Here is a 5,987-nt window from a genome sequence, read left to right as displayed (position 1 = left end):
CTGTGGCTGAGCCAGGCACACCCAGCCGGTCAGGATTAGTTCCCAGGGCCACCCTCCTGCCCTGGGGACCTGCTCCATCGTGGTGCCGGCCCGTTGTCCCTCCTTGCACATGCCTTGTCCCCCGCTGCACACGCCAACTTCGCTGGTGTGACCCGCGTGCCCTTCCCACAATGGAGCCCAAGCCTGGCCCTGGAATCCGCGCTCTGCTTTGGGGGGATGCAAGCGTGTCAGGGCCTGAGGTCAGAAGCCAGTGCAGCAGTTAAAGAAGAAAAGAAATGACAGGGCTGAGGTCACATAAACAAGACCGAAGCCAGGTTTCAGATTGGGGGTGCACGCCGATTCATCCCTGGTCCGACTGACTGCATGTGTCTCAGGTGTCCCTGTGACACGGGGCAGGCCTGAGGCAGCAGGTGGGGGGGTGGGCACCCACATGGATGGAAGCAACGCGATCCGGGGTGCTTGCCACAAGCCTCCAGGCAAGTGACAGCCAGAGGCGGAGGAAGCAGGGCCCAGAGCAAGGACTGATCAGGGTGCAAGCTGCCAGACTGGGATCTGCAAGAAAACAGAGCGATCTGATCCCTGGATCCACCTCCTTCTTCCTTTTGAGCCTGGTCCTTTCATCCTGCCTTGGGTTCTGGAAATTCTAGACTCATCTCTGAACACAGGGCACAGCTGAGGTCATCCCGTCGGGCTGCCAAGAACAAGGCACAGCGAGACTGCTGTGCTGTCTTTGCATCCCTCACCTGGGCCTCGCAGCTCCACCGACATGCCCTTGGGTGGGGGGCGGGGGGGAGATGGCCTGGGAGGTGATCCTGGGATACTTGACCTGATTTTGCATTTAGGACCCTGGAGCCAGTCAGTCCCTCTTGCGGGGGCCTCCCTTTCCTCCTCTGCACAGTGAACACACAACAACCAGCTCCGCTTGCCTCCTGAGTCGTGAGAAGCATGTAAGGAAGTGGATGCAATAGCTTAGTAAGTTGAGAAGAAGGATCCAGAGCATAATGTTACTTTCCCTTTGGCACCGTTCTCAGCCCCGGTTATGAACAACCATTCCTCAGCCATGGCAGAGAGAGAAGCTAAAAAAAAAAAAAAAAAATAAGAAAGAAAAGGAAATTGTGGCTCTGCTGCCAGCTTCAAAGGCCAGCCTTCAGGTTATGCAGCTCCAAGAAGTAGAGACAGAACGGAGGCTCTGGGAAGAATTTTGACAAAAATTAAAGTGCATGAAAGGTATGTCATGACTGAGAAGTTACCAGAGCATTTGTTCAGAAAATATATGTATTTCCATTGGAAATAATCCCTTTGGGGGTGGGAGTTTGTCCTTTATTTATGAATCCAGTCATCTGACTTACAACACATACAAAAATACTTATTAAATAAATGCATGAATGAAAATTATTCTTGCCAGGGCTCTGGATGGCTCAGTAAGTTAAGCACCTGACTCTTGGTTTCGGCTCAGGTCTTGATCCCAGGGTTGTGAGATGGAGCCCCACGTCAGGCTCCCCACTAGGTGGGGAATCTGCTGGAGATGTTCTCCATCTGCCTCCCATTCCCTCTGCCCCTCACCCCCTCAAAATAAATAAATACATCTCTTAAAGGGAAGAAGAAAAGAAAACTGCTCTTGCCTTGGCTCCAAATGCATATACCTGCCCAGTGTGGCAATCATAGTTTCTAAAATGGTGACATTGGTCATGCTGTTCCGAATGACAGACTCATTACAGAGTTTTCTACTGTCCCTCTAGAGTCCTCTCATTTTACGTCCCTGAAGAAAAATTACAGAAACGTAGAATGAAAATGGGCATAAACCCATAGCAATAAATTTAAGGCACCAATACTTTGTTAGGAAGTTCAATTCCATGAAAGCAAAAATGAAGGAAAGAGAGAAGTGACGTAAGGAAGGAGGAGTAGAGAACCCAAGTGGTGCCCTTCTGAGTTGGCCAAAATTTTCTAATTTAAGCAACCGGTTTCTTGGCTTCAGAGAGATCTTCGGAGGGGCCATATGAACCACTGTGTCCCAGAACAGTCCACAGCCAGGGAGGCAGAGAGAGAACTATTCTACTTACCCTCTACCTGTTCCAGCCCAATCCCAGGCCTCTTGTTCCAGTTCACCCCACCTCACAGCACCTCTAGATGGTGTTACCTCTCTCTCCGGACAGGTTCTGAACACTCTTCAGGTCCAGCAAAGCCACTTGGTGGGCACATGGTTATGTTCTTCTTGCCAGCTGGCACCTGGGATATCTTGTTGGACTAGAAGCACAGAAGCTAGCCAAGACTACCTGGGTCTAGTCAAGAGATTTTAGGAGCCAACTTGAGAAGTCCCTACTGGAGTAAAATGGAAAAATTTAGCAGCAAAAAGAATACAGGCAGCACAGTATGATAAAACAGATCAGATATGTAAAAATCCCTGAATTTTTCATGATGCTGAGAGAAAAAAAAAAGGCAACCTCATTTGTTTGCCAGGGCACCACTCTATTGTTTTAAAAGCTGGTAAGTAAAGGAAATACATTAAGCAGGCACCTTGCCTTTCCTATACAAACTGTATTTCAAGGTAACAAATAGCTTATATGGAAAAATTCTTTATAATAGAAGAGATCATTCAAAGATCCAAGAAAACTTAGAAAGTCAACATTTTGCAATCCTTAGTGAAATAGTCATCTGGTCAAAGATCGTCAGAGGCTGCTAAAACCATTAGGTTAATGTTAATGGAGAACTTTATGATAAATGGATTAGACTGACATTCCTGGAACCCACTGATGAATCTTCCCATTACTCAAAGTGGAGCAACCAGTCCTGATGCCTCTTATGCTAATGCGATGTGATAGGAAGTACACAGCCCCATCCAGGCAATATTATTGCAAAAGGAAAAGGTGTGTGTGCGTGTGTGTGTGTGTGTGTGTGTGTGTGTGTGTTTTAACAACATTAATTAAGCCGCTAGTTCTAGCTACCAATTTTATGGGAAGCATTTAAAGACCCACCCATTAGGAGCATTATGATGTGACACATTCAATCCAGCTATTCCGTATTTCTGTTTTTTCTTTCTTCCTATGAGGAAAAGCCATTCATTTGAACTGCCACGGAAACTGTATAATTATTATTCTTAAAGATCACAAATACATTGTCAGTCAAGCCCAAAGTGATCTCAAGAAGGGTATCTGACCTTCATTCATGTACTAACTCAATCAAAATTTATTAGCCATCTACTGTGGGCCTAGCACTACAGTAAGTGCTATTGATTCAGAAATGCACATTAGCAGCTCTCTCCTGGATTTGATCCTCAAAAGCCAGGACTCCATTCTTATGAATAAATTAACTGTGCAGAGGTATTAGAAGGGAGTAGTGGAAAGAGCTCTGACCTAGTTATCTAAATACCTGAGAGCTGGAAAAGTAGATAGTAGACGTGATCCCGGGCTGTGTTAATGAGAATTGTGAGTTTTAATTTTGGAAGTTAAAGTGTAAATTTTTGTCATTGCATCATAAAACATGCTTTACTCTCAATTTGTTCATGGTCTCTTTGATTCAAAAGTCCAGTTTATTTTTTTAAAGGATTTTATTTGTTTATTCATGAGAGACACACAGAGAGAGGCAGAGACACAGGCAGAGGGGGTCCCTGCAGGGACCCCAATGCAGACTCAATTCCGGGACCCCAGGATCATGACCTGAGCCACAGGCAAATGCTCAACCATGGAGCCACCCAGGTACCCCGAAAGTCCAGTTTACATGGAATTATTGGGGTTAAAAGATAAATCATAAAACCTTTAAAAATTGAGTATGAAGTTGAAAAAATTGGGTTAGCAGGTATTTCACTTACGGATAAATTAAAAAAATTATTGTTGATAAATAATTTTGGTACAACAGTCAACCAGAAGAGCAATAGATATTGTGTGTCATTCATCACAAATGGATCTCTGAGAGAGTCAGCTGATTTTTACAATTTTGAAAAGAAGAAGAATAGAACCTCTGGAATTTCATCCTCACATGATGGAATCTAACAAGGAACCTCCGCAGTGGCTGCTTTTTCCATGTCAAGCAAAGATTATATGTAAGCGTGTCATGTAATCAAAATAATACATCATTTTTGTAGAGGGACTTTAGTTCCATCATTCTGTTCAGTAAGCATTTTTTAATCATCTTGGCTGAGAAGAAAGCTCAAGAGAGTTGATAGTCTTTGAAATAATTTTGAAAAAGAACCCTTCATATTTTATAGAATACATTTTTCAACAAATTAACTAGAGTTATGAGAGTTTGGGAAAAATGGGTCCTCCAAACTTCCTGGGGTCAATGAGAGTTTAACTTGCTTTCAAAAAGAATCTTTCTGTTTTATTGGCCCTCTATAGGAAGCTTGAAAGACTATTCCTGCACTTAAACTTACGCCAAGGTCCCACTTTCAGAGGAAGAGACCAATTTAGCCATTGGAGTCTGGCAAAAAGGACTCAAGCTTGCATTGAGGACAGTGGCAAGAAGCTAGATTGAGGAGAAGACAATTAGAATACCCAGAAATGGACTTTCTGGAGATTCCCTGAGCAACTATGTGGGAGTCTCTTTTAAGGGAAGGCTCTGAGCCAGGGGTGTGACTGGTAATACAATGAATGCTTTTGAGATTATTTACCTAACATCCCTGTTCTGGGATTTCTTCTGATCTCAGTCCATCTCCTTGGTCTTCACAGGAGCTGTTGCAATGATACTATCCTTGAATGACTTGCTTGTAAATGGTGAATCTTAAGACCTCTGTATCTGAGTATCTTGCCACACATATAAAAACACAGGGATAGTTGGCCAGCAGGGAGACAAAAATAATGAAGCAGAGACAGAAAATGATGAGATAAAAGACATGGGAAATAAAAAATAGGAAGAGTCCTGAATATCGTTATGCTGGAAGATGTTCACAACCAGTTCTCCATTAAAAAAATAAAATAAGTCTTGATTGTAGCATTTGCCAATTACTGTGGTGTAAATTCTCATACCATAGCTGAGCTCAAACCACTAATGGGATGTCACTGAATATGAGTTTGAAAGAGATTCCTAGCAGCACATTATTATGTAGTATTTCTAACACACAGACACCATTAATGTATATAATTTCAAGAGTGTAGATAATAATAAAATACCAGATAGATAATATGAAAACCAATAACAGCAAAAAAAAAAAAAAAAAATCAGGAAATGATGAGACCTGATGAATTACTACCTAAACAATTTACTTAATTTTTAATACTAGATCTGTTTTATAGTAAACTTTCAAAATACTGAATTTAATAACTGACCCTGGTGAGCTGGGAGGGCTGGTTCTGAGTGGTCCTAATGGCATAAACATGCCTTGTTTCAGTTGCTTGTAAGCTAACAATCCCATCCCTGTCCTCGAGTTACTTGAGATAGCTCAGTGCCTTTAAAGTCTCACTTTCTGTCTTTCTGTCATACATAAGCTGACTCATGTTGGATTTTGGCCACTTGTAACATAGGTAGGTATTTTACTAGGGCTTGGCTCTTACCACAGTTTTCAAGATAGTAGAAAAAGAAATATAAAAAGAAGTCTTTAATAGTATTTCCTTTTTACTGATTCCTTGTGTAAAATATTATGGTTAATACTCTGATATAAACTAATTGACAGGTTTTTTTTTTTCCTCTCATGATTGGTCGTACCAATTATCCTTCCACCATCCAGGCAGCTGCAAGAGCTTTGCTTATGAAGAACTTTTGCTGATGGCCCCTCAGGGCCAGTGAGACTATAACCAAGAAGAAGGCATTGTGCATCTGCTAGGTTCAAATTAGGCTTTTTTAAAGTCCATGGTATAAATTATAGTCTTCAAAGCAAGTGTTTCTCCTATAGAAGCTAGGCTTTTTTGAATATTAAAAGATTTTGATGATCTCCAAGACTAAGATCCATGGAGTTCCCAGGCACAGTGTTTATGGATAAATCAGAAGATGAGGAGAAATATATGACAATGCAAGAATAATTTCCTATCTCAAAAGAGATAGAAAAGTGAGATGAATGG

The sequence above is a fragment of the Vulpes lagopus genome, chromosome 23 (genome assembly GCF_018345385.1).
Source record: "Vulpes lagopus strain Blue_001 chromosome 23, ASM1834538v1, whole genome shotgun sequence".
NCBI classification, from domain to species: Eukaryota; Metazoa; Chordata; class Mammalia; order Carnivora; family Canidae; genus Vulpes; species Vulpes lagopus.
Note: the sequence above shows the minus strand (reverse complement) of the source record.